Genomic DNA, 26,939 nt, shown 5'->3' with positions numbered 1-26,939 from the left:
CATTCACACAACCAATAAGGTGAACTGGGGAGAAAGAGTTAAGGGAAAGAAACTTACAATTCTACATTTTCGGGGGTACATTCTTTGGGTCATACCATCTTTTCTAAATGCATTACAACAAATGAGGACATGCTTTAAGAAGCTGAAATATTCTTTTGTTAAGGCCATGGAGATGGGACAATAATGTTCGGAAAAACTCCTTTAATTCATGAAAGAGTGTTTTGGGCAGAATGAAGTATTTCAAAGTATAGATCTGAGCAGAAGTAATCCATTGATGAAGCTGAGCAGATAGTGAAGTAGTTGTGATCCCATGAGATGCTGGAACAGAGAAAGAGAAGTGAGAGTTGATGGAGACACTTAGCCCCCAGGAAAGAAGAGAAAACCTCTGTTCCCTGAGATGATCACAGGGACAGATGAAGAGAACCTTTACCTTTGAATAACTCATCCTTAAAATGACACCCCTTGAGTTCATGGCCCATGAACACGCCTCAAAGTGGTGTGAAATGGGAGGAGGGCCTGATAGCAGAGTTTTCTGGGCGGCTGGCTTCAGGGGAATGAAAATCCATGAGAAAACTGTTTTCTTGTGGAGAAATCTCCATGGAATGACTAAAGGAAACTTTTCTCTACAAAGACTGATTAAAAGACTATTGTATAATTGGTACTGTTTTTACCACCAAGTTTTGTCTCCATGTTGTCAGTTAGACAAGGGAATGGTTGGGTAGTGGGGAAGAAGGGTTTCTGGAGGTTTTATTCTGGTTTCTTATTCTTGTAGTTTTGTTAATAAACTTTCTTTATTCCTTTTAAGTTTTAAGGCTGTTTTGCCCTTCTCCTAATCCATATCTCACAGCAAAAGATGAGTAAGTTTTCTGGTGATTTTTAGCTAATGCTTTAAAACCGTCACAGAGGCCTTGTTGAAATTAGAAGTTAATCATTGGCTAATAACTAGTTGTCTGTCAAGCTTATGCTTGTTCAGCTGGGTTTATAAGGAGAAACAAAGAATTTGGTAAGGAACTTCAAAAACATAAGTCAATTGCAAATCAGAAACCCATTGAAGACATGAAACTAGGAGCCTAGCCAAGGATCCATTTGTCACTTTACACTGAAAAGGTAGAAAGGTCAGGACAAGGAAGAGCCATATCTATTGCTGTGTAAAAACTCGCTCGCAGTGAGAGACTTCTCCAGGGTCAAGCTGTTCAAGTATAAGCAATTTATTATATGGGTAAAGAGAGGGGAGACCTGTGTCCGCCACCAGCCTCGGCGTTCACATGGTCAGGGGGAGGGGAGAGAGAGCATGGAGAGCAGGGGAGGAGAGGTTGGAAAAGGGGAGGGAGGGCATAAGAGCAACAGAGGGAAAGAGGGAAAAACCAGGGAGGCTTATGAGAGAGGGGGAAGACAAGAGAGGGGTAAGAGGGGAAAAACCAAGAGGGTAAGAGTAAGAGAGGAAAAGAGTGGAAGAGGTAAGAGAGGGGGAGAGGGAGCTGAGAGAGGGGTAAAGGGGTAAGAGAGAAGAGGCAAGAGGTATGAGAGAGGTTAAGAGAGAAAAGCTAAGAGGTAAGAGAGAGAGGTTAAGAGGTAGGTTAAGAGGTAAGAGAGAAAAGCTAAGAGAGAGGTTAAGAGAGAGAGGTTTAAGAGCGAAAAGCTAAGAGAGAGGTTAAGAGGCAAGAGCTAAGAGGTAAGAGAGCAAAGTTCTTGTTACAATCCAATATATCTTTTTCTATAGTGAATATTCTAATTCTCAGTAACCAATCACTACGAGATACACCCACTAGAGATTTTACATACAGTGTTGCATTTTAGGCTCTACAAGCTTTACAAGTTCTTTCCTTGCTTCTTGACCTTTGGACTTTCTATCAGCAGAAGGACATTGTTTTATCAACAGGGATTCTCCTTTAGCTGGCTAGGCTATTGTTCTTTGGTTATATAGTAACCAGTACTCTGTATCTTATGCCTCAAAGCAGGCTTTCATTCCTACTTCAATTTTAGCCTTCATATTTTCAGAATCTTCTGCCAAACAATCACATTCATAAGGTTTCCCTGTTTCACCCTCCCCAACACATATCACTTCCTCCCTTTTGTGACCCCTACTCATAAAAGGACCACCAACCCATTTCAAGGAACAAACTATGCATGCTTAATTGCTTTTTTTCGTAATTAGCATAGGAAGCTGAGAATGGGTGGCAACTGAGTTATGAATATGTATTTGTATTTAATACTTCTGTAAATAAAAAGCCTGTATTCACCTGCATTCGGGACCGTGTGTATTAAAGAGTGACCCGACACATTGGCCCAGCGTTGCTAAACATACCACTCTGTAACCCTAAAATGATTAAAGAGTCTTTGTTTGTCTCAGTTGGATATTGATACTAGATCATATCCATATTTTGGTAAATCTACTACAATAAGGTCACCTGCCTAGTAGAATGAAGGAAAGGTAGTAGATGGAGTTTTTCTGATTTTTGGAAGGATTTGGATGCTGATCCTTGCAGCATCTTTCTGGATAAGTTGTCTGTCGTTCTAATTAGGAACAGCGAAAAGAACGACATAGACTCTCAAGGGAGTCAGAACAGAATTCTCTAGTTTATTACCTCAGACCTGTTTTATAGACAGATACGTGGAAAGTACAGAAAGGAAACTCTTATTGGTCAGTAAATCAACACATCACCATCATTGGTCAGTGGGGCACAACACCCCCTGACCTTCTCTTGCAAGGAAAACAAGAGGACAGACAAACAGCACCTGGCAGTTGTTTTCTGTCTCTGAGGATTGTTTTGAAATCCTCCTATGAATTTCCCAGGCTAGCTCTCAGGCAGGACTGAGAGGCCATGGGGCCTGCAGCCTGCTCCAAAGCTAGCATCCACAGTTGTCCAACTGTAGTATGAGCAGGTACACACAGCACTGAGTAAAGAACTGGCTGAAGGGCAGGGATCAAATGGGTCTAGTGAATGGGGCTATATATGGCTGGTGACTGGTCACCAGTAGCATTCAACAGAGCTCAATTCTAAGCCCAGTTCTGTTCAATATATTTATCAATTATCTGGATGCAGGAGTTGAATGCTCCATTAGCAAGTGTGCTGGTGATTCTTGCCAGGGACCAGAGGCCTTGCAGGGGGATCTAGATAGACTGGAACACTGGGCAATCATCAGTGGTTTCAGAAAAATTAATCCACAAACAGCAGAGGTTTATGTCCAAAAAGGAGACAGAGGAGTCCTTTTACCTTATTGGAATAAAGGAAGAGGCCATGGGACATTCCCCTGGGGTCTCTCAAATTTTTGGAGGGCACAGCCTCTTTTTTATCCTAATTTCCTGGCTGCATGTCCCTTCTCTCTTTCCTCATAGGCTGAGGTACTTGAGAGGTACAGATTTCCTGAAACACCTGATACCTGGGATACTGTCACCCTGAAAACTCAGTTTTTCAATCTTGTTAACATAGTTTCTAAAGACTTTCCCAGGACAGTAACTGTAAACATGTGTACATTCTTTCTGATAAACATCTTTTGATGGACATCTCTCACAGACAGTGCGGTTGGGAAGGTGTTAATCTGACTGTTTAATCCCTGGCCGTGGTCAGAAACCTATAAATTCTGAGAGAAAAAATAAATAAAGTTCTCTCCTTCCTTCACCACACCTCGAGCTGTATCTGTGTGACTCATTTCGTGTCCAGCAGCAACATCTGGTGACCCCTGATGTGTGTTGCAGGTGACGGTTGCAGGGCACTCTCGGGCTCTGGGCCATGGCTGCTTTTGGGGTTTCTCCTGCAGAGGCCCTGGTTGTGGGGGTGTGGTGTGCTGTCTTTGATCAGAAATGGATTGATGTTTTGGATGTTGACTTTCAGCGGTTGTATGCTTATGGGAGAGCTGAAGGTTTTTTTCCTGTGGTTGAGGCAGTTTTTTCAAAGCCGGTTTGGGACGCTGTCACGATCCGCAAGGTGGGATTCGTGATGTGGTTCTTTTAGTCGGTCTTAGAGTACAAAAGATTATCAGCAAACCAAGGACTTAAACAACAAAACACACTTTATTGAGTGCTCATCAGCACTAATATGCAATAGAGAGAAAAGAGGAGAAAGCAAAGCATAAGGAAAAGAGAGTAAGGGGATTATAGCTACCAACGTCGAAGTCCACTCAGCCGTCCGACGACGCAGAGTCTTCTGTCCATTGGGGAGATCTCAGAGGAAGGTAAGTTTGGGGTATAATTTTATAGTCTTTTGCAAAGACAGGGGCGCAGGGCCAAAACCAGAGGAGACTGATGATCATTGTGATGAATTCCATTGCGCGGGGAGCAGGTGTAGGGTACAGAGCGATCCATGTCTTGCAAGTCTTTGCTCACCAGCAGGAACGAGGGCAAGGTGTTGTGGAAAACCCATTGCACAGGGTACCACGCACAAGCCTCTGCTCACCAGCAGGAACGAGAGCTGTGAGTCGTGGAAAACCCGTTGCGCAGGTGACCAAGCCTCTGCTCACCAGCAGGAACGAGAGCAGTGTACCATGCAACCACCTGCAAACAATCACTTAGCAAACATCCAAATCAGCTAGGCCCAAACCCCCAAACCAAGTTCCTTGTGATATTCAGGGTCTCAGTCTCTGTCCTTGAGACGGTTGTGAGACAGATGAGGGAATCTTCGGACCGTCTCTTACAGACGCGTTAGGCGATTGCCTGATCCAGGCTATGGTGGTGGCTTACGATCCCCACCTGGCTCAGCTGCTGCAGATCTGGCGGCAGTGTGACCGTGCTCTGAAGAGCTGCGCATCCTCTTCTGCTGGATTGGTAGCCACTTTCTCTGACCTGGATGAGAGGGATGGCTCTGACTCCACTTGCGGGAGCGGGGTAGAGCTCTCCCTCTCCCTCAGTGACGTGGAGCCTGGGGGCAACTGTGTCTCGAGTTTCGAGGTCAGCTCCCCCAGGGTCGCTAGGGCCCCTGGTGGGTTGGATGTGTTATAGATACATTTTATGTTATTGGCTTTTCGCAACTATTAAGATGAATGTTATGTGTATAAGAATGAGAAATTTTGTTGTATTAATATAGTTTTCTTTATTTCTGTTATTGATGAAATTTAGAAATAGTCGTATAATACATATAAGTTAGGTTATGGCATAGTATTAAAATAAAAACTGTCTTTGTTTGTATAACCCAAAGACTGAGGAAAAAAATAGCTAGAGAACTCCTGCATTTGTAAACTATCTTATCCAGATGAAGACAGCAGTGACCAGAGCTCTGGGGGAGGAATTTATTGCGTTCCTGGTATCAGAGAATGTAAATCTCAATGGCGCCAAGAAGATTGATCTATTAGGAAGGAGGCAAGAGAAAACTAAACAGAAGAACACCAAAGATCCTAAGAAGAATGTATGAATATGTATGAGAATTTATGGATATGTAGTAGGATTCTGTTTTTAAGGGACAATCCTTTGTTAGTAAGGTGTGCTCTCTTAGCTGAATGCAGAGACACCCGGCCGTATCTGTATACTTTACTTTATTTTTCTCTCCTAATTGTTTTTTTATTAAACTTTTAAATTCTATAAAAAGTATGTGAACCTCGTTTTTCACAATTGAAGGCTCGTTGCCGGGATAAATACCTCCCCTCTGGAGACCACCGAGGGATCCTGAGTGGGAAAAAGCACGCACCCTGCTGAGTTCAGCGGATCCCGCTCCGTTTCCCCTGGTGTGAGTCAGCAGTGGCTGCAGGTAAATACCCCGAAGACAAGAAGGAGAAGAAATAAAGCAAAGAAAAGGGAAAAGGCTTCCTAAACCGCGGTATTTGCTCCGTAATTCTTGTGCACGAAGACCCAGAGAAGAAAACGGATTGTAAGTAATCTTTGGGGGAGCGGGGGTTGCAAGATACCCCCGGGGTTACTGGGACTGGGTCTCAGGGGAGGGGTGAGCCCCTCGGGAAAGGGAGCCGAGGGTTTTCCTGGCACAATCCATAGGGAAAATGGGATAAAAGCGGGGATCCCCAACACTGCTGGATTAAGAGGTACACCCAAGAGCATCCAGGGTTAACAGTGCTGGATTGAGGGGTACACCCAAGAGCATCCGGGGTTAACAGTGCTGGATTGAGGGGTACACCCAAGAGCATCCAGGGTTAACAGTGCTGGATTGAGGAGAACACCCAAGAGCATCCGGGGTTAACAGTGCTGGATTGAGGGATATTCCCAAGAGCATCCGAGGTTAACAGTGCTGGATTGAGGGGAACACCCAAGAGCATCCAGGGTTAACAGTGCTGGATTGAGGGATATACCCAAGAGCATCCGGGGTTAGCAGTGCTGGATTGAGGGGAACTGCAAAGAAACCTAAAACATCCAAGGCCTTATAATACCCATGAGAAGATATCAGTAACTTGAAAATAAAAAGTATTTTATTGTTGTTTAGCTTTGAGTAAAAATGAGTGAGAGTGAGTAAAATAGATGTGAGTGAATGTGAGTAAATAAATGTGTAATTGTTATTTTAAATAGTTGGTTTTAGTTTGTTTGGAAGAAAGTGGACTGTATTAGGTTGTTTGTGTTGTGGTGAGGGGTTAAGGACTGGTGTGAGACTATCAGAGAGCTCTTTCTAAAGCCAGATGTGCAAGTAGAATGCAGAGTGGTGCTGGTGTTAGTCGCAGTTAAGGAGGAATGGGGGGGGGGGGCACCCTGTAGTTATAGCTTTTGTTTTGTTAAGCCCCAAGACAATTTTTTGTGAGATTGTGAGTAAGCATTTGTGATAGTGAGCTGTTTTGGTTTTTTTCTGGTTTAAAGTTTAAGATTTCAGGACGAACAGAGAAGAGACAAAGAAATAAAAAGAGCGGGTGGAAATGGAGGAAGGAAAATGTTGTTTAATCTATGTTTAATTTTATTTTTTTGGAGAGGAAAGTTTATTGTGTTGTATGGTACTGTATAATATTGTATTGTTAAGAAAAAGGGTTTTTAGTGCCTGGGAAGAGGTGGAGAAGAAGGTAGTGTTTAGGTTGGTAGAAATAAATTGATTTAAAAAAAAAAAAAAAAATGGGGCAGAAAACCAGTAAGTCGGGTTTGGAGAAAAACAAAGGCAAAAAAAATTGCTAGAAGAAATACCCCAAGATAGCCCTTTAGGAGTTATGTTAGCTAATTGGGATATTACCCCAAGTACAAGGAAAAAGGATAGAGTAAAGATGATTAATTTTTGCATAATCGAATAGGCAAACAAAGAAGTAAGATCTGACCACGTTTGTTGGCTTAGATATAGTTCTTTTAAAACTTAGATTTGTCAGGCTTTAAACGTGTTTGTAAATTCAAAAGAACCGTTTAATGCAGAAGAGAAAGAATATGCAGCATGCTGGAGGGGGGACACAAACTCTGAGAGAGTAAAAATTCCAGAAATATCAGAAATCTCAAAGACAAAACAAGAAGAAAAAAGGAAAGAGAAAAGCTGAGAGCCTTTAGAAGTGTTACCCTCTCCTCTCCTGCTTGGCCCCCCGCCTGCTGCAGATGTCCCGCTGGGGGTCCCGCCTGCCCCGGGTGCAGCCGCGTGGCTCGCGGCCGCCCCGCCGGCCCTGCCGGGGGTTCCATCTGCCCCGGCTCCGGCTGCTTTGCCCGCACTGGGCACCCCCGCTGTCCCATCCCCGGCCACTTTTCCCGCAGCTGCCCCGGCCGTCCCGGCCCCGGTGGCTGTGTCCGCGCCGGCTGCGCTGGGCACCGCTGCTCCTGCCCCAGGAGACACGTGCAGACTGTCCACGCCCCGGTTTGGTTTCCGCCGAGAGACTCCGCTCTCCCGGTGGTTCCGGTAACAGTTCCTGCCTACGGCCCCCCCTTGGAGGACTCAGCGGCGGGACGGATCCCTGCCTTCACCATCCCATCAACCTCTGCCATGGACGCAGCGGTCCTAAAGAATTTCTCCCTTAACGGAGAGGTACCATATCAAAATACAGCAAGCTTAGTTCAAAAGCGGGTTTCCCCTGACTCCTCCCCAAAACAATACAGAAAGGCTACTAGTATATTCCCATTACGAGAAGTCCCAATGGGAGGGGGAAATATGGGATTTGTAAATGCCCTTTTGACTTCCTCAGAAGTCAGAGATTTTAAAAAAGAGCTAAAAAGATGTGAAGTCAAAACTAACCTAGCCTTTCTTGTTTAACTAATTTGAACTCACAAAAAGAAATTAGCTCCTATGTTTACTGTTAAATTTTGTTTATGTGATTTTCACTTTCCCTGTGTTGCTAAGAAATCCCTTTCAGGTACTACTGATAACTAAGGCAGCGAAGCTGCAATCTGGACCAAAGAGTGAAGTTGGATTCACACCAATAAGACTGGACTATAACACCCAAACCGAGTGATACCAAATGGACTCTTAAGCAGAGATTGGACAGTAATGAACTGAAACAATCCAAATGATCCATGGAATGAGCTAAGAATCACGCCTAACTGAGAAGTAAGACCAAGCCTGTATCAGTAATTTCAAGTCCTGCCTGGACAAGTTCTGGGACACCTTCGATATCCACCTTGAGGGGGAAAATTCCCACCCCAAACAAGAGGACTGGGGCTGTTTTGGTCAGGAAATCCTCATATATTTTTGCTTTTGCCTGTGATGTGTATAAAGGAGGAGAGAAAATCACAACTTCCATCAGTGCCACATCATATACCTTGTCTAAATCATCCTAATATGAGACATGCTAGCTGGATTAAATATAAGTACTTAAATTAGAAAAAAAAAATAAGTATTGTAGTTCACAAAGTTAAGCCTCTCATTGCAGAAAGTGTTGTGTACCAAATCTATTAAGAATAACTTAAATGATAACTTTTGCTTTGTAGATGAGAAATTACTAGTGCCTGTTGAGTGAGAAATACCTAAGAAACGGTGGGAAACTACTGTTAAAAGGTGTCAAAAAGGATTTGCTGAGAAATTAAAAAAGAGGAAGTGCCAAAAGCTATTTGCCTGGAAACTGACAAAAAGGAGTTGATAAGGAAATAGAGGGCAAGACCGGGTTGGCCGCTGTAGTCGCCACCAAGAAGATACTATACACCTGCTATGGGTAGCAAACCCATAGGCATGGGAGGTGGGAATACAAGCCATACCGGACCTCTGTTACTCTTTTTTTGTCACTCATTTTTTGTCTTTTCTCTTTTGAAATATCAGCAAACACGTGCCATAAATGCTACCGAAAGCTGTATATGCAAAGACACCGAGGTTCCTTTTTTGTCACTCATACCCGTATCAACAGTCACTGTTATAACCCATCCAAACTAGATAACTGTATGCATAATGGGAAAAAATACTGAGTTACAGAAAATTTGAGAGCAAGTGGTAATAGATTAGGAAGTGAATGTCCAAAAGGGGAGAGATGGATTTGTTTTACATATATTATTGAGAGCAAAACCCAAGATTTAGTAAAAGAACAACTGATAAGCAAAAAGGCAAAACCAGCACAGCAATCTAATCCTGTGTCAGTTTCACTTCAAGATTTGTATACAAAACTAGAACAACAATTAGAAAAAGAAATAGATATCTCAAGACTGGGAAAAAAACAGTTTGTAGAGTTGGGAGAGAGAATCAGTAAGGAACTTAACATCACTAACTGTTGGGTATGTGGAGGGGCTTTGACATCAGAAGAATGGCCATGGAAAGGCAGCAGCTTAGGTCCAATTGAACTCCTAAAATGGAACCAAACAATTACAAAGAGAGAAAACCGTCCTGAAGGGTGGATTTTAAGCTCAACAGTGATAGGAGAAGAATGTCTCTGGTGCACGGGGAGGAATTTCCTTAATGAAGTAGGAAATACTCCTTGTAAGAGATATAAAGTAGTAAAGAAACTTCCACATGGTAGATCCCAGATGAACCAACTTGGTACTGAGCTCCCAGAAAAACAAAGGAAAGAGATTGCATATATAATAATGAAACTAAACTGTTTCAATGTAAGGATAAAGGCAAGAATCCTTACTTTAGTATACCTGAAATCTCCAAACTCTGGGAGAACTTAAATCAACAGGAAATTGATTTTTGGAAAGCACCAGATGGCTTATTTTGGATATGTGGAAAAAGAGCATACCCAAAACTCCCCCCACGATGGAAAGGGAGTTGTACTTTGGGAATTATACAGCCAGGATTTTTTCTTCTGCCAAGACCAAATGGAGATAAACTAGGAGTGCCAGTATATGAGGACCTAAAAAGAAGCAAAAGGGAGGAGACTGGAGGATTTCAAAAATGGGGAGATGAAGAATGGCCCCCTGAGCGCATATTGGAAACCTATGGGCCAGCCACCTGGGCACAAGATGGGAGTTGGGGATACCGAACCCCAATTTATATGCTAAATCGCATCATAAGGCTCCAGGCAGTTGTAGAAGTAATAACAAATAAAACTGCTCGGGTAATAGAATTAATATCCACTCAGCAACGTCAAACCAGAGCTGCAATATTTCAGAATAGGTTGGCTTTAGACTATTTGTTAGCTGAAGAAGGAGGTGTTTGTGAGAAATTTAATACATCAGATTGTTGTTTAAAAATAGAGGACAATGGGGATGCCATTCTAGATATAGTCAATGATATCAGAAAAATAACACATGTACCAGTTCAAAAATGGGACCCAATACTAAAAAGCAGTTGGTGGGATAATCTATTTGGAATAGAATGGTGGAAAAAGTTAGGCTTCTTCCTTTTGTGTGCTACAACTGGCTTGATATTTCTTCCTTGTTTAATCCCCTGCTTTATTCAGCTAATCACCAGAGTAGTTCAGAGTATGCAAGTGATAACAATGCCTATAGATCCAAACTTGACTACATCTAGAACGGCACAAAAAATTATGGTGTTAAAGAAACAGAACAACATAGAAGATCCTCTTGAAGAAGCAAGATTAATTTGAGAAAAAAATGAGCAAATAATAAAGGCTAAAAGACAAGAAATATTGCTCAAGCCAAATGATTCATGAAAAGAAAAAGGGGGGTTTTGTTATAGATACATTTTATGTTATTGGCTTTTCGCAAATATTAAGATGAATGTTATGTGTATAAGAATGAGAAATTTTGTTGTATTAATATAGTTTTCTTTATTTCTGTTATTGATGAAATTTAGAAATAGTCGTATAATACATATAAGTTAGGTTATGGCATAGTATTAAAATAAAAACTGTCTTTGTTTGTATAACCCAAAGACTGAGGAAAAAAATAGCTAGAGAACTCCTGCATTTGTAAACTATCTTATCCAGATGAAGACAGCAGTGACCAGAGCTCTGGGGGAGGAATTTATTGCGTTCCTGGTATCAGAGAATGTAAATCTCAATGGCGCCAAGAAGATTGATCTATTGGGAAGGGGGCAAGAGAAAACTAAACAGAAGAACACCAAAGATCCTAAGAAGAATGTATGAATATGTATGAGAATTTATGGATATGTAGTAGGATTCTGTTTTTAAGGGACAATCCTTTGTTAGTAAGGTGTGCTCTCTTAGCTGAATGCAGAGACACCCGGCCGTATCTGTATACTTTACTTTATTTTTCTCTCCTAATTGTTTTTTTATTAAACTTTTAAATTCTATAAAAATTATGTGAACCTTGTTTTTCACAGATCCCATCCGGTGGGCCTTCGGGGGTGCCTCGGAGGCGTAAGCCTGGGGCGGGGTCACCTTCTTTGTGTGCCTTCCTGGCACAGGCCGATGGGGGGCTGCCTGAACGGGGGGGCAGCGCCGCCCCTCGGGGAGGCGTCAGGGACGGTCCCATGTCCCTGTTGCGGCTGGGCTGTGCCATACCCCGCGGTGGGGGACAGGACAAACCCAGGCTTGTCAGTGGCCGCGCACACGCACACTGTTCCAGTGGAAGAGGACCCAGCGCTGCTCCGTGCAGAGCGGCCGGTGCCGATTCTTGGACCTTGCGCCCCCGAGGAAACGCTGTTAGGGGTGATTCCGAGCACTGCTCCTCCCGTGCCGGATTTGTGGGGCGTGGGGATGGGTGCTGCAAGTGGTGCGGACTTCGAACCGGCTTCTGTGGGCTCCATGGTCCAGGTTTCCCCTCCTGCGAGCCCGGGACGCCCCCTGGCAGTGGAGCGGGACGGTATCGCGGCCCCGCAGGCTGTGCCTCTACCTGCGCCTCGGTCCCCACTGCGCTGGAGGCGGGCCGTGCCGAGCTGTCTCTACCCCGCCCCGCCTCGGGTTCCCGGGCATCACCCGAGCCTGTGGCTGGAGAGGGGACACCCCTGCCACGTCCTGCAGGATGGATTTGGGTCCTGCGCTGTTTACTATTGGCTCGGGTGGTGATGCCACGGGGGCGAAGCCAGTGGCCTCCATGGGCGAAGGGTCTCGGGCTGCTGGAGCTCCTTCGGCTGGCCTGTGGACTTTGCCCCCCGGCCAGATGACTGTGCAACCACGGGATCAGGCACACTTTTGGGACTCTGTGAAGGCTAATGTTGATGAGGTAGCTGGCTGTGATTCTGGGCACAGCCCCCTGGACGGCAGGGATGGCTCCTCTGGTTCTGCTGGTGTTACAGTGGCTGTGGTACCGGACGCTGTTGTGGAGTCTTCCGGCCAGGTGCCTGGCCCTGTCTCGGGGGACTCTGTGAGACAGGACGTAGCAAGCAAGGCTGCTCTTCCAGGTGGGTATCAAGCATTCCCTGTGCTTCCGCATGCTTTTGGCCCAGTCGGTGAGGGCATGAGTGCTCTTCTTGTGGAGTGGTTGAGTACCACTGCTCAGGGCATCATTGTGCACGTAGGGAGCATTGATTTGGATTTACTGTGTGTAAGAGACAGTCTGGAGATTCCCTCATCTGTCTCACAACCGTGTCAAGGACAGAGACTGAGACCCTGAATATCACAAGGGACTTGGTTTGGGGGTTTGGGCCTAGCTGATTTGGATGTTTGCTAAGTGATTGTTTGCAGGTGGTTGCACAGTACACTGCCCTCATTCCTGCTGGTGAGCAGAGACTTGTGCGTGGTAACGCGCACAATGAGTTTTCCACGACACATGCCCTCGTTCCTGCTGGTGAGCAAAGACTTGCAAGACATGGATCGCTCTGTACCCTACACCTGCCCCCTGCGCAATGGAAATTCATCACAATGATCATCAATCTCATCTGTTTTTGACCCTGTGCCCCTGTCTTTGCAAAAGACTATAAAATTATACCCCAAACTTACCTTCCTTTGAGATCTCCCCAATGGACAGAAGACTCTGTGTCGTTGGATGGCTGAGTGGACTTCGATGTTGGTAGCTATAATCCCCTTACTCTCTTTTTCTTATGCTTTGCTTTCTCCTTTTTTCCCTCTATTGCATATTAGTGCTGATGAGCACTCAATAAAGTGTGTTTTGCTGTTTAAGTCCTTGGTTTGCTGATAATCTTTTGTACTCTAAGACCGACTGAAAGAACCACATCATGAATTCCACCTTGCGGATTGTGACACTGGGGTGGATTTATGTCATGGTTTCCACACTCACCCCCCCCCCCCCCGCCCCGTTACTATCCCTGCAGGAACCAGACTTGCTCAATTTGTGCCTTTTAGGTCTTGTGTTCGCAGAGCGGAGGATCGGCTGCGGGGAGATGGCGGCTCTTTGTCCCCTGGGCCACCTCAGGTTCACTGGACTGCTGTTCTGATGGCCAAGGATCGTCCTGAACGGGTCTGCACTCTGTTCATGTCTGGTGAGATGCCGTCAGAGATTAGCCTCCGCAGGCTTCTTGACACTGGCACGGACATCATGATTGTCAGGTTTGCCGACTGGCCCCCGAAGTGACCCTTAGACCTGATGCTGACACATTCAACACAAAGAAGAAATTGAGATTGGCTCTTTTTCAGCAGATTCTGTTGCCCTCCCTTGTTGTAACGCATTTAGAAAAAATGGTATGACTCGAGAGAATGTACCCCCGAAATGTAGCATGTAAGTTTCTTTCCCTTATCTCTTTCCCCCTAGTTCCCCTTATTGGCTGTGTGAATGTAAACCACCCTCTTCCCCCTGCTTTCAAAAAGAAGCACTTATCAATATTCTTCCTCTTTCCCTCCTGCTCTCCTTCACCATGGGATCCCAAGGACAAGAATAAAGCTGCACTTCCATCTCAGCAAAAGAAAGAGCCTCGTTTTAGTTGCTCTGTTCAAGGCTATAGTATCTCCTCTGCTTCCCTGGCTACTGCAGGGAGGATGGTAGCTATAGAGAGGCAGAAGATATACAGTGATAGCACTCCCTCATGATAAACTAGTCGCCCGCTGTGAATTGGTGCAGGAACAGTTGGACCAGGGTCTTCTGGAGCCTTTGACCACTCCCTGGAACACTCCTGTTTTCTGCATCAAGAAGAAGTCTGGGAAATGGAGGTTGATATGAGGCCTCTAGGTTAACGCTGTGATGGAAAGCATGGGGACGTTGCAGGTTGGTATGCTGTCACCAGCCATGCTTCCCGCTGATTGGGAAAGATTGTTTCTTTACAATACCTTTGCATCCCAATGACAGACCGAAATTTGCCTTCTTGGTGCCAGCTATCAATAATGCTGAGCCCGCACAGAGATATCAGTGGAGGGTTTTGCCACAAGGCATGCGAAATTCACCAGCCATTTGCCAATGGTATGTGGCTTGAGCCCTGTCTGGAGTTCACAAGCAGTTTCCTGATGCTTGTCTCTATCATTATATGGATGACACCTTGGTGGCTGTGCTCACCCAGGATGAACTGCTGAGGATACAGCCTCAGCTGATCAATGCCTTGCACTCTCACAGGCTGCAAGTAGCTCCAGAAAAGGTTCAGCACCAACATCCTTGGAAATATTTGGGGGTCAAAATTTTGGAACAAACAGTCCAAAACCAAGACGTGGAATTTGTGCATTCAGTGAAGACACTGAATGATGTCCAAAAATTGGTGGGTGTCGTCACTTGGTTGCGTCCATATTTGGGACTGGCCATGACACAACTGTCTCCCTTGTTTGATCTGTTAAAGGGAGACTGAGTTAAAGTCACCTTGGACACTGACCCCAGAAGCACAGCAGGTTCTGGAGGAGGTTCGGCAAGCAGTTTCTGCTCATCAGGTTTATCACATTGATCCTTCCATTGATGTCACTGTTTTCATTACCACTCCAGATATGCATCCCACAGGTATCATTGGCCCATGAAATGATGAGTGGTCCGATCCCTTGCATGTCCTGGAATGGGTTTTTCCTGCCCCGTCAGCCCCAGAAGACGGCAACTGCACAGTTTGAGCTGATAGCTCGTTTTGATAATCAAACGCCTGCAACAGTGTTTATAATTGATGGGTGCGGTTCCCGCGAAGATTGTGCACCTGGTACCGTAAGAGGACTTTGACTGGAGCTTTGCAAACAGTATTTCCATGCAAAGTGCTCTGGAGAATTTTTCTGGGCAGATCACCTATCATCTGCCCAGTCACAAGCTATTGCAAGTAGCAAACTTCACTGAAATTTCTTTGCGGTCCAAAAATAGTCAGAAGCCTGTGCAAGGACACACTGTCTTTACTGACGGTTCGGGGAGGACTGGAAAGGCCATTGCTACCGGGAAGGATGTATCTGAGTGGCAGGTTTCAGAGAGTCATGAGACTGGGTCAGCCCAATTGGTGGAATTACGGGCTGCTGTCATGGCATTTCAGAAGTTTTCCCAGGCACCTTTCAATTTGGTCACGGAGGCAGAATCCGTGACCAAATTGAAAGTCATCGAATGGATGGGCCATCGGATGACAACTCAGATGCGGATGACGTGGGTGACCACCCCGATGGCCCATCCATGAGCAGGTGTTGATGCTAGACACGTTTTCACTTTTATTCTTTTTTGAAATAACGAAAGGGTGAGATTTCACCCTGAAATTACAGCCTTCTGATTGTATGGAGCATTGTTTATTTTTCCTATTATTTTTCCTTTTGATTGTTTAGAATGTTGTTAGCTTCTTTGTTAATTTTCTTTTCTTTTCCTTTTTTTAAAAACAAAAAGGGTGAGATGTCATCCTGAAAACTCAGTTTTTCAATCTTGTTGACATAGTTTCTAAAGACTTTCCCAGGACAGTAACTGTAAACATAGATATGTATACATTCTTTCTGATACACGTCTTTTTATGGACATCTCTCATGGCCAGTGCAGTTGGGAAGGTGTTAACCTCACTGTCCAATCCCTGGCTGTGGTCAGAAACCTATAAATTCTGAGAGAAAAATAAAGTTCTCTCCTTCCTTCACCACACCTCGAGCTGTGTCCGTGTGACTCATTTCGTGTCCAGCAGCAACAGGATACCACCCCCCACCACCCCCCCAATGCATAATCCCCTTCTTAATTCTTAACTCTGGGGGAATTCATGGTGCTTCCTCAGTGCCTCTTTCATCCTTCAGTGGAATCCATCCCATTGTTTCTGTTATCTCTCAGTGATAGTTTCATCTTATCAGGAGACCCACAGCTTGTTTGTAAAAACAAACCCGTCATCCCTCTTAATCCATCCTCTTTTAATTTTGTTTTTAATAATTGTCTTTACAAACTTCAGTTATCATTGACTTAATTTCTTGTTCTTGGGTTCTTTTTGGCTTTGCAATTATTTGCAGTGTGTTGTAATGCAGTTAGGAAAAATGGTATGACCCAAAAAATGTACCCCCGAAAATGTAGAATTTTAAGTTTCTTTCCTTTATCTTGTTCTCCCCAGTTCCCCTTATTGGTTGTGTAAATTCCCTCCACCCCTTTCCTCCTGTCTTCAAAAAGCAGTGCTTATCGATACCTCTTCTTCTTTCCCTCCTGCTACCTCACCCCGAAGGATCCCAAGAAATAAAGCTGTAACTGCTATCTCAGCAAGGGAAACAGCTCGTTTTTAGGTTCTTCTTTGACAAGCAAATCTATCTCCCCTGTCTCCCTGGCTGCTGCGGGGTGGAAAGTGGTAACAGAGAGGCAGGGGACATTAGAAATTATAGCAGGAAGCGTCCCTGAGTGGGCTAGAGCCCCTAAAACCAGCTGGAAACACACGTGTGTGTTTTGCAAGCCTGGGCACGTCAGCTACCTTGAAAAGCTAAAATATAGTTTACAAGGAATGAATTGATAGCTTTCTCACACCCAGAGAAGGTCAATTCACAAAGAAGAGGTTTCTACTGCTTGTCAATGTAAGAGTGGTGAGTCAGACCGGCTGGCGGCGGCAGGCACGCAGGCGGCCGGCGGCGGCGGGCCAGCAGGCAGCGTGGCTGAGCTAGCAGTGCGGGCTGGGCCAGCAGGTGCAGGGTGGCCACCCGGGCGGGCCACGCACTCGGGTGGCAGCGCGAGCGGCGCAAGAGCCCCCCCCCCTCCCCGGGCGGCACGGGAACCGAACCGCGGGTTCCGTGTGGAGCCGGCTGAAACACGTTACACGTGACAGCCGCACAGCATGTGCAGCGACAGCCACGGGACAGCTTATCTCACCCCAGTGTGGGGGGGAGGGGGGGGTGGCAAGCCTAGAGAAAAAAAAAAAAGCCTGCCTCTGCACCGCTTTGTTGCTTTTACAGTAAAACAAGATAAAAACAAGTTGTGAAAACACAATTTTAATAACAGGAATGTGATCTAAAATATGTACACCCCAACCAAATTTAGAATTCAAATTGCAAGAATTTTTAAGTACTATTAATGTTAAGATCTCTAGAAAAAAGTTAAAATGTTTCACAGTGTGGTTATCTCATAACATTCCACAGTTTGATTTGTCAGAAGTAAATTCTGTCTCTACATGGGATCAAATTGGCAATATTCTCACTCTAAAAATAGAGGAAAGAGACAAAAATGCTTCAAAATATCTCCCAATTTTTCTTATAATTCGAAAAAAATTGAACAGAGCAAAAGACATAAAAACCAGCCATTGCTGCATTCATCAGTATCTCATACCTTTTTACCCATACCTTCTCCTCCTGTGCTGAAAAAGATACATGGAACAAATCTAGAAACTCAAGAAGTGCACTGTAATAGTGCCATTTCTGGTGCCATGTGTCTCATTCAGCCTCCCCAGCTCTGATAGTGTTGTGAAAACTACCAGAGACTTTTCCCTATACCCCAATATTCTGACCATTAAATGCCCATACCTCCACCTGGCTGAAGTCCAAAATAGAGTTGGCCATGTGCCAGCTACCCACGTGGAGGAACCCCCTGCCTATCTCACTCCCCCTTCCCATGACTCTTTCTATCCACCTCACTCCGCCCATTTCCCTTACTCTTCCCATAACCCCTCCCACATCTCCCTCCCTTCTACTATACCCTGCTCAAGCATGACATCATCTTGCAAACCCACCTCCAAATGTTGCAGTCTTTCTCTCCACGCCCCTGCCTCCTGTCCCCATGGGGAGGGGGAGAGTGAGAGAGGTGGCCCTGCCCCATGGTCCCGTGGGGGGGTGGGGGAAGGGGTGTCCTGGCCCTGCCCCCCGGGGAGGGAGATGTGTCCCTGCCCAGCACCTGTGGGGCTGTGGGTGGGACCCTCCACCAAATCTGGGGTGAGGGGAGGCCCCCTGGGCCCACTGGGGGTGCAGAAAAGTCCCTTCACCGGCCTGGGGGTGAGACAAAGCCCCCATTGCCCGGTGGGGGGGGGGGCTGAGCAGGGAAACCCCGGAGATACAGGATCTAGGGAAAATAAAGATATACCGACAGCGGCACCTGTGATATTTACTGGTAAAAAAAGAACTAATAGACAGTATCAGCCTTTTTCTTACCATGATATCAGAGAGATATGTAAAATACAAAGTGAATTCGGCAAAAATAGTGAAATATTAAAAAGAATGATCAAAGCTACTTTAAAATCTCAGGAATTAGGTCCTGCTGACATCAAAGATTTCTTCAAGGGCCTCCTAACACCTACTGAATTTGATTTTTGGGAAAGTTCATGGAAAAGGTCATTAAAAGACCTCCTAGATGAACTCAAGCAAAACATACAGGATGCAAAAGATGCAGAAAACAATGAGATTGCTTTTGAGCAACTCTGTGGAGAGGGGAAGTGGTTTGAGCCTGAAGATCAGGCTCAAGTGCTAAAAAACCCTATTTTAGATAAAATCTCTGAAGTAGCAGAAAAAGCTTACAATAAAATACCTACACTTGAAACACAAGTCTGTTATGTTATTATTAATCAACTCCCATCCAAGAGTTCCTTTCAGTTTGTAGACCACCTCAGACTGCAGATAAAACAGCAAGTACAAGAACCAGCAGCACAAACAGAATTGATTAAAGAAATGACACAAAGAAATGCCAACGAGGCATGCCGTAAAGTGTTTTTAAAGCTGCCCATCTATCCTCCACCCACCATAGCAGACATGATCCAGGCCTGTGCCAAGAAAGCAGATCTGTACAGTGCACATGACAAGAAACCAGGACCATTCAACCCAAGGACTGCAGCAGCAGCAACACCCGGGACGAACAAGCCACAGATGTCACCAGAACAGCTGCAGCACATCAGCTGCTTCCAGTGAGAGAAGCCAGGACATTTCGCAAGGAACTGTCCCCAAACCCAGCAACAAGGAAAACACCAGAAAGAAGCTATAGCCAATCAACAAAAAAAAAAACAAATTTAAAGCACCTTACTGCCAGGTGTGAGAACAGAAATATGACAGACCTGAAACAGGAAAAAGACTCTATGTCAATGGGAAAAGGGGAGGAAAGGGAGTGGAGTGAGAGACTGCAGAAACATAATTGTGGGGAACGCTTCCCTAATAAGATCTGGCAACCGCAAAAGCAATTCAGATTTGTAACTGCTAAAGCTTTTTGTTTCAGATCTAACGGTTGGACGGTCATTGGAGGGGACCTGCAGGACAATTCACAAGACCTGGCTGGACTGGATAGTAGGTATTTTGTTATTGGAGACACAGAACACACACCAATAGAGATGGAGGTGGCTCCCATGACAATTAAGGGAGACCTAACATACCTCATTCTCTTGACAAGATGTCCTCAACCACCCTTCTATGTAGCTAAAGGGCAGATAATAGCCCAAGTGATCCCTGTTCCAACAGAAGTCCCAGTAGATGACAAAGCACCAGGAGTCTACTGGGCAGAAGTGGTAGGTGAAGACAAACCCATTATGGAGTGTAACCTAACACATAAATCAGAACATGTCCATGTAGAAGGGTTGATTGACACTGGGGCAGATGTGACTATCATACCTGAAACAGTGTGGCCTTCACACTGGGAATTGCAACCCGTGGCAGGAAAATACAGGGTGTTGGAGGGGTGAAACTGGCAAAAATCTCTAAAGCTATTGTCCAGACTGAAGGCCTGGATGGTAGATTATCAAATGTCCGACCTTTTGTTACTGATTACAAGTGCCCCCTGTGGGGAAGAGACACCATGTCCCAGTGGGGAGTGAAATTAACAATTCCGGAGACACCCCTGGATTTTTGATGGAGGCCACTGTTGAGCGTCCTGTCCAAAAGCTATCTTGGCTAGATGATAATCCAATTTGGGTGAACCAGTGGCCTCTTAGCAGACAGAAACTTGGGGTGCTAGAAAAAATTGGTGGAAGAAGAATTGGTCAAGGGACACATAGTAGAAACAGCCAGCCCGTGGAATTCCCCGGTGTTTGTAATAAAAAAGCCAGGGAAGGATAAGTGGCTCCTCCTTCAGGATTTGAGAGAAATAAACAAAAAAATAGAGGACATGGGGTCTCTTCAAACAGGTATGCCATCCCCGACTATGTTACCACAAAATTGGACACTAGCAGTGCTAGATATTAAAGACTGTTTTTTCCAAATTCCCCTGCCCCCAGAGGATGAACCACGGTTTGCCTTTTCCATTCCCACAATTAACCAAGAAGCCCCAATGAAACAGTACCACTGGACAGTACTATCTCAGGGGATGAAAGCGAGCCCTTTCATCTGCCAGTGGTATGTGGGGGTCATTTCTGTCCCCAGTGCATGCTGAAAAGAGGGATGCCATCATTTTGCACTACATGGATGATGTGTTAGTGTGTTGTCCCAATAACAACATGCTGCAAGACACCCTTGGCCTAGTGGTTAAAGTTTTAACCTCTGCTGGATTCCAATTGCAGGAAGACAAGGTTCAAAGGATGCCACCTTGGAAATACCTGGGCCTGGAGATCACTAAACAGACTGCTGTTCCACAGAAATTTGAAATCATTAGCAATCCTAAAACTCTAGCAGGTCTCCATTCCCTATGTGGGTCACTGAACTGGGTCAGACCCTGGCTAGGTCTCACTAATGAAGACCTGAGACCCCTGCTCAATTTATTGAAAGGGGAGAGAGAGTTGCTGTCTCTCAGGGAGCTGACTCCAGAATCAAAAACTGCAATTGAAAAAGCACAAAGGGCCTTGGCAGAAAGACAGGCACATTGCTTCAAACCTGAGCTGCCTTTCAAATTTATTGTCCTGGGGAAATTACCACATTTACATGGGTTGATATTCCAGTGGGCTGAGGGGCAGAGAGATCCACTCTTGATCATAGAGTGGGTCTTCCTCTCCCATCAATGACCCAAAACCATCAGCAAGCCACAAGAGCTGATGGCTCAGCTGATCCAAAAGGCCAGAGTGAAGCTGTGGGAACTGGCAGGTTGTGACTTTGTGTGTATTCAACTCCCGGTCAGACTCTCTGGGGAAAGAAAGCACTCTCCTGAGAAACTGACCAAGGAGATGTTTTAGCACCTGCTGCAGAGTAATGCTAACCTCCAGTTAGCTCTGGACAGCTACAGTGGGCAAATATCGGTCCATACACCATGGCACAAATTGTTTCATGAGGAATTCCACCTCATTCCTTGTGAGAAAAGGAGCCGTAGGCCGCTCAAAGCTCAAAGTCGGTGATGACTTGGAGAAATCCACAGACTCAGCTTTGGGAAGCTGATGTTGAGTTTGTAGAAGGATCACCCCAGATAGCTGAACTGGCTGTGGTGGTAGGAGCCTTTGAGAAGTTTTCAGAACCAATTTATTTGGTTACTGACTCAGCCTACATAGCGGGAGTGCTGTCCAGAGCAGAGCAGGCAGTTCTCAAGGACATTGAGAACAAACATCTCTTTAGATTGCTCTCAAAACTGATTTATTTGATTTCATATAGAGAACATCCTTTCTATGTGATGCATATAAGATCGCATTTGCCAGGTGAAATCGCTGAGGGAAACCAGAAAGCTGATTCCCTTGCTGCCCCAGCTGAAAAGATACGTCTCCCAGATGTGTTCTAACAGGCAAAGGTAAGTCACCAGCAATACCATCAAAATGTGCAAGGACTGATTTGTCAGTTCCAGCTGACACAGGGTCAGGCTAAAGCCATTGAGGCTACCTGTCCCAATTGCCCGCTCCAGGCAGTGCCATCATTAGGCATCAGGGTTAATCCCCAAGGCCTTGGAAGCTGTGAGGTGTGGCAAACAGACATTACACATATCCCTAGTTTTGGTCACCTTAAGTATGTACACGTGAGTATTGATACATACTCAGGAGCAGTGTATGCCTCTGCCCATGCGGGAGAAAAATCTGTACATGCCAAACTGCACTTAATACAGGCCTTTTCAGTGCTGGGGATCCCTAAAGAAATTAAAACAGATAATGGCCCAGCGTATCAATCCAAGGAGTTCCTAGAATTTGTCCAGCAGTGGGGAGTGGAACATAAAACTGGCATCCCCCACTCCCCCACAGGTCAAGCTGTGATTGAGTGTACACACCAGACGCTCAAACAAGTCCTAGCCAGGCAAAGTAGTGGAACAGTGTGGATGTCTTCACAGCAAAAGCTTTGCAAAGCTATGTCTACCATCAATTTCCTGAACTGTTAATTTGAAAACATGAATCCTCCTGTGACTCAGCATTTTAACAGTGGTGATCAGTTTAAATTGTCACAGCCTCCATCAGTTTTAATCAGGGACCCTGAAACTTGGCAAACCAAGGGCCCCTATGAACTTGTCACCTGGGGGCATGGCTACGCGTGTGTATCCACCCCTGCAAGCCCCCGATGGATTCCTCAGAAATGGGTAAAGCCTTTTGTACCCAAAAACCCAGCCCCAACAGAAGAAGAAGAGAGACAAGTGGCAGTCGCTTCCAAAAGAAGACGCCGCCAGGAAAAACAAGAAGAAACCTTCCTAACCTCTGGTTATTCTCTGACCTGCTTACATTGACTGTGAATATGCTTTAAAAATGTTTGTTTCTTTTGTTTTAGAAAAAACCTACCTCACACTCAAACCCATGATGAGCCTTGCCTCAGCTGTCATCCTGCTTGCGCTGAGCAGCCTTACAACTGCCTGGATCATCCCTCAGCCACGACAAAACATCTGGGTGACCCTGGCACACACACTTCAACAAGACAATATCTGCATGTCCACTGCAGCAGCAAAAGACCCTATGTCTACCTGTCTGGTAGGAATTCCCCTGCAGGCTGAAGATTTTACAGCCAGCTTTAGTTATCCCAAGTTTAATACAATGCCTAAAACACAGTGACCAACCACATGAAAATCGTAAATGGCGAGCTGTGACAGTGAAAAATCCTATAGAAAAGTGGTTACCAGTACTGCCCAGAGTTAATAAAGAGCCCCAAGAATTAGAGCTATTAGGTTCTTCCCCTGCACCCTTTTGTGTTCACTTCATTTACAACTTACTGCCAGACACAAAACTATACAATCACATAATCCAGTATCGAAAAGAATAGAAAGCAAAACAATGGTGTGGTACGCTAAGTCAGGCCATAGCAGACGATCCTCGCCGTTCACACCCAAGAATCCTCCCTAAAGGTATATTTCTAATATGTGGAGATAAAGCATGGGCAGGAGTCCCATCTCGCCTTCGAGGGGGGCCTTGCACTTTTGGGAGGCTGTCCCTGTTTGCACCCAACCAAACCCAAATTATTAGATGGACTAGGAAAGACAATTCGACTCATGAAATCCACAAAAGAGGCACTGATATTTTAGACTCAAATTGTGATTCGGATATATTTCATTGGGCAAAATCAAAAAGGGTTGCTGCATCCATATTTCTTCCATGGGTTGCAGCTGCCAAGGCACTAGATGAATTAGGACAGCTTGAGTGCTGGGTGATCAAACAGGCCAACTTGACATCAGTCGCCCTCAGCTCCCTCCTTGAACATGAGGAGATTACCAGACAGGCCACACTCCAAAATCGGGCTGCCATAGATTTTCTTCTGCTGCTGCATGGACACGAATGCCAGGAATTTGAAGGAATTTGCTGCCTAAACCTGTCCTCAAAATATCCCAACATCCACGGAGCCCTCCGAGAGATGAAGAACTTGATTGGACAAGTGAAGCAAGAAGCTGAGGACTGGTTTAGTGAGCTGTTCAAAGGCTGGGGACTCACAGGATGGTGGACCTCGATAATCAAAACAATCCTGTTGTTTTTTGTTGTTCTGTTTCTAATCATGCTAGCATTTGGGATTGTCCATTCTTTAGTTTTAAAAGCTCTCAAAAAATTAGTCTCTACTACACCAGAGATCAATCACATAGAGCTAGCGGACCAGAAGCAACTTAACCAGCCCGTCAATCACAAGTGGTGGACAAACTCATGACCTGTATCAAAATGATCTCATAACCCTTCAAAAAATTTTTATATAATAAGGGTGAGATGATGTAATGCAGTTAGGAAAAATGGTATGACCCAAAAAATGTACCCCCGAAAATGTAGAATTTTAAGTTTCTTTCCCTTATCTTGTTCTCCCCAGTTCCCCTTATTGGTTGTGTAAATTCCCTCCACCCCTTTCCTCCTGTCTTCAAAAAGGGGTGCTTATCAATACCTCTTCCTCTTTCCCTCCTGCTACCTCACCCCGAAGGATCCCAAGAAATAAAGCTGTTACTGCCATCTCAGCAAGGGAAACAGCTCGTTTTTAGGTTCTTCTTTGACAAGCTAATTTATCTCCCTGGCTGCTGCAGGGCGGACAGTGGTAACAGAGAGGCAGGGGACATTAGAAATTATAGCAGCAGTGGCATCATTCTCTGCCCTTTTGTAGCCATTTCTGGGACAGTAGGCATGGCTACTACCTGCATCCCTTTGGTCACATGTTGAGTGAGTTATACTAAGCTTGGCATCATGCATGGTAAAAAGATTAGAGTTGCTACAACACATAAGAGGAAAAAAAAGCATTTGTTTAACCTACAGTCTACCAGGTAACCATGAAAACATGTCCCATTCCCATCCTTTCCATGTTTGGACCAGTACATGAAATAACTTTCTTATTCCTTTTTTTATTTGTTTTACCACTTTTCCATTGTCATCTATTTGCAAACAGCAGTTTGAGTCCTTTAATTTGCCACACATTCCCCCTTCTTCTGCTAATAAATAGTCTAATACCATCTCATGTTGAAATATTGCATTTCTCATCTGAGTAGACTGGTCAGCAAGAAGGTCAGGAGCTGTAGTTGTCTGGTTGATTATTATTTCAAAGATGGCTTGCAACTTAATTATCTGATTTAAATTATAAATGGGTTCTCTGGCACTTGATATTCATTCAGGTGGTCATTCATCTTTGCCCCACTATTTTACAGCCTTAAGGAGGGAAGTTGGGGGTCCAATAATCTAAACCCTAAGATAAAGTCCAGTCAAAATGTTCTTTCTCACATATATGCTTCCTGTTCTATTTAGACAATATATGTCTCTTTCAGAAGAATGAAGCTGCCATGGACGTCCTTCTTTGTTCCCAAAACCTGTTCTTTTGTGGACTTCACTGAGGGTGCTAACTCACCAATTAGGCTTGATCGGGCTGGCCACCCATGGCCAGTTTTCAGATCTCTCTGCCTCTCTGCAGTCTCAACAATTGCTAAGGTTAAAGGTTTTGCTACTACTTTTCTTAAGATTAAAAAATTATTTTCTCACTTTACTCACTTCACTCTAACTTAACTGAAAATATAAAGGTAAAATTGTTAAGAGAAACATTCTAATAGTGTAATAATCTGATTTCCTAACATAATTTTCACTTTCAGGTTGTCTTCCACACCACCTGTGGCAAGTGAAGGCACAGAAACAGCTTAGCATAAAGAAAGCAATGACAGCATGGATTGGCTCCCAGTATCTGGAGATCTGAGAGTAGGGATGCCCATACAGGCTATTTCAGCAGGCAGTCTGTGGGTAGGCACTCGGGGCTTCCCCTGATGTAAACACACAGCTACTGCTCCAGTCCACTCCTGTGTAGTGTCAGTCGTGGCTTCCCATCCTTCTCCTCCAGCTGAGATGTCCAAACCTCTGGGGCCTCAGAGACCTTGACTCAAGTGTGTGATAAATATAACATTGGATAAAAATTCGTGAAAGAGAATAAAGAATTATATGTTATATTTGTAATACTGTAAAGATGCAAAATGTAAAATAATCCACAGATACCTTCCTGAGTCGGGCAGTAACGACCGGCAGCAACGCTTATCAACACAAAATAAAAAGCAGGACACAAGCAATCAAACCAGACAATGAGAGTGGCTCCGTCGAGATATCCATCTCCTCTGCACCCAAACTGGCCACTCCATTCCGGGAAATGCAATCGGAGGACACTCAGAGCCTCTCACATGTGAAAGGACTCTGCTCCACCGACCATTGACTCAGCTCAACGGATCCGGGAAGTCTATTCAAACTCTTTTGTTGGACGGTGCTTACTCCGGATTTTGCCCCAGGATACGAAAACCCCTATAAGAACCCCGGACTGCAGTACCTACTTCGTGGATTTGGGTAAATCTGTATCTCTGGGTATAGACCCCTGTCCACCCAGCGCTGCGCTGATTTATTTTATTGTGGTTTTTTTTTCTCTCGTTGTTTGCGATTGAAATTGTTTTATAATAAATCGCTTTTTATATTAACCCTATTTTGCCATTGCATTTATAACAAGTGTGATGGGTCCACCCATGTCCAGCCGTCTTGACGGCTGTTTCTGTGATTAGCAACACTTGGAAAAGTCCATGCTACTTTGCCACCAGTGGTGCTTCTTTCCACTCCTTAACTAGGACTCAGTCTCCTCGTTCTCAATTGTCCAAAGGCTGGATCTGTGCCACCTGAGTTTCCTGTTGAAGAGATTTCACAAGAGACAGTATCCAGGCCACAAATTGTTTTAAATATACATCACTTAACTCTACTCCTGCCCCAGGCTGAGAATTACAAGGATAAGAAATTCCAAACATCAGTTCAAAGGGAGATAGTTGAATATCCTCCCTG

General features: G+C 44.9%; 1 pseudogene; it reads left to right on the top strand.

The window, feature by feature from the left end:
- Positions 1–22,991: 22,991 nt before the first annotated feature.
- Positions 22,992–24,318, top strand: LOC148183444 (uncharacterized; annotated as a pseudogene).
- Positions 24,319–26,939: the final 2,621 nt, after the last annotated feature.

This window comes from Pseudopodoces humilis, chromosome 12 (genome assembly GCF_049639895.1).
Source record: "Pseudopodoces humilis isolate 2021_Gansu_Grassland_sample_001 chromosome 12, ASM4963989v1, whole genome shotgun sequence".
Classification (NCBI taxonomy): Eukaryota; Metazoa; Chordata; class Aves; order Passeriformes; family Paridae; genus Pseudopodoces; species Pseudopodoces humilis.
Note: the sequence above shows the minus strand (reverse complement) of the source record. Positions and strands in the feature narration are given on the sequence as shown.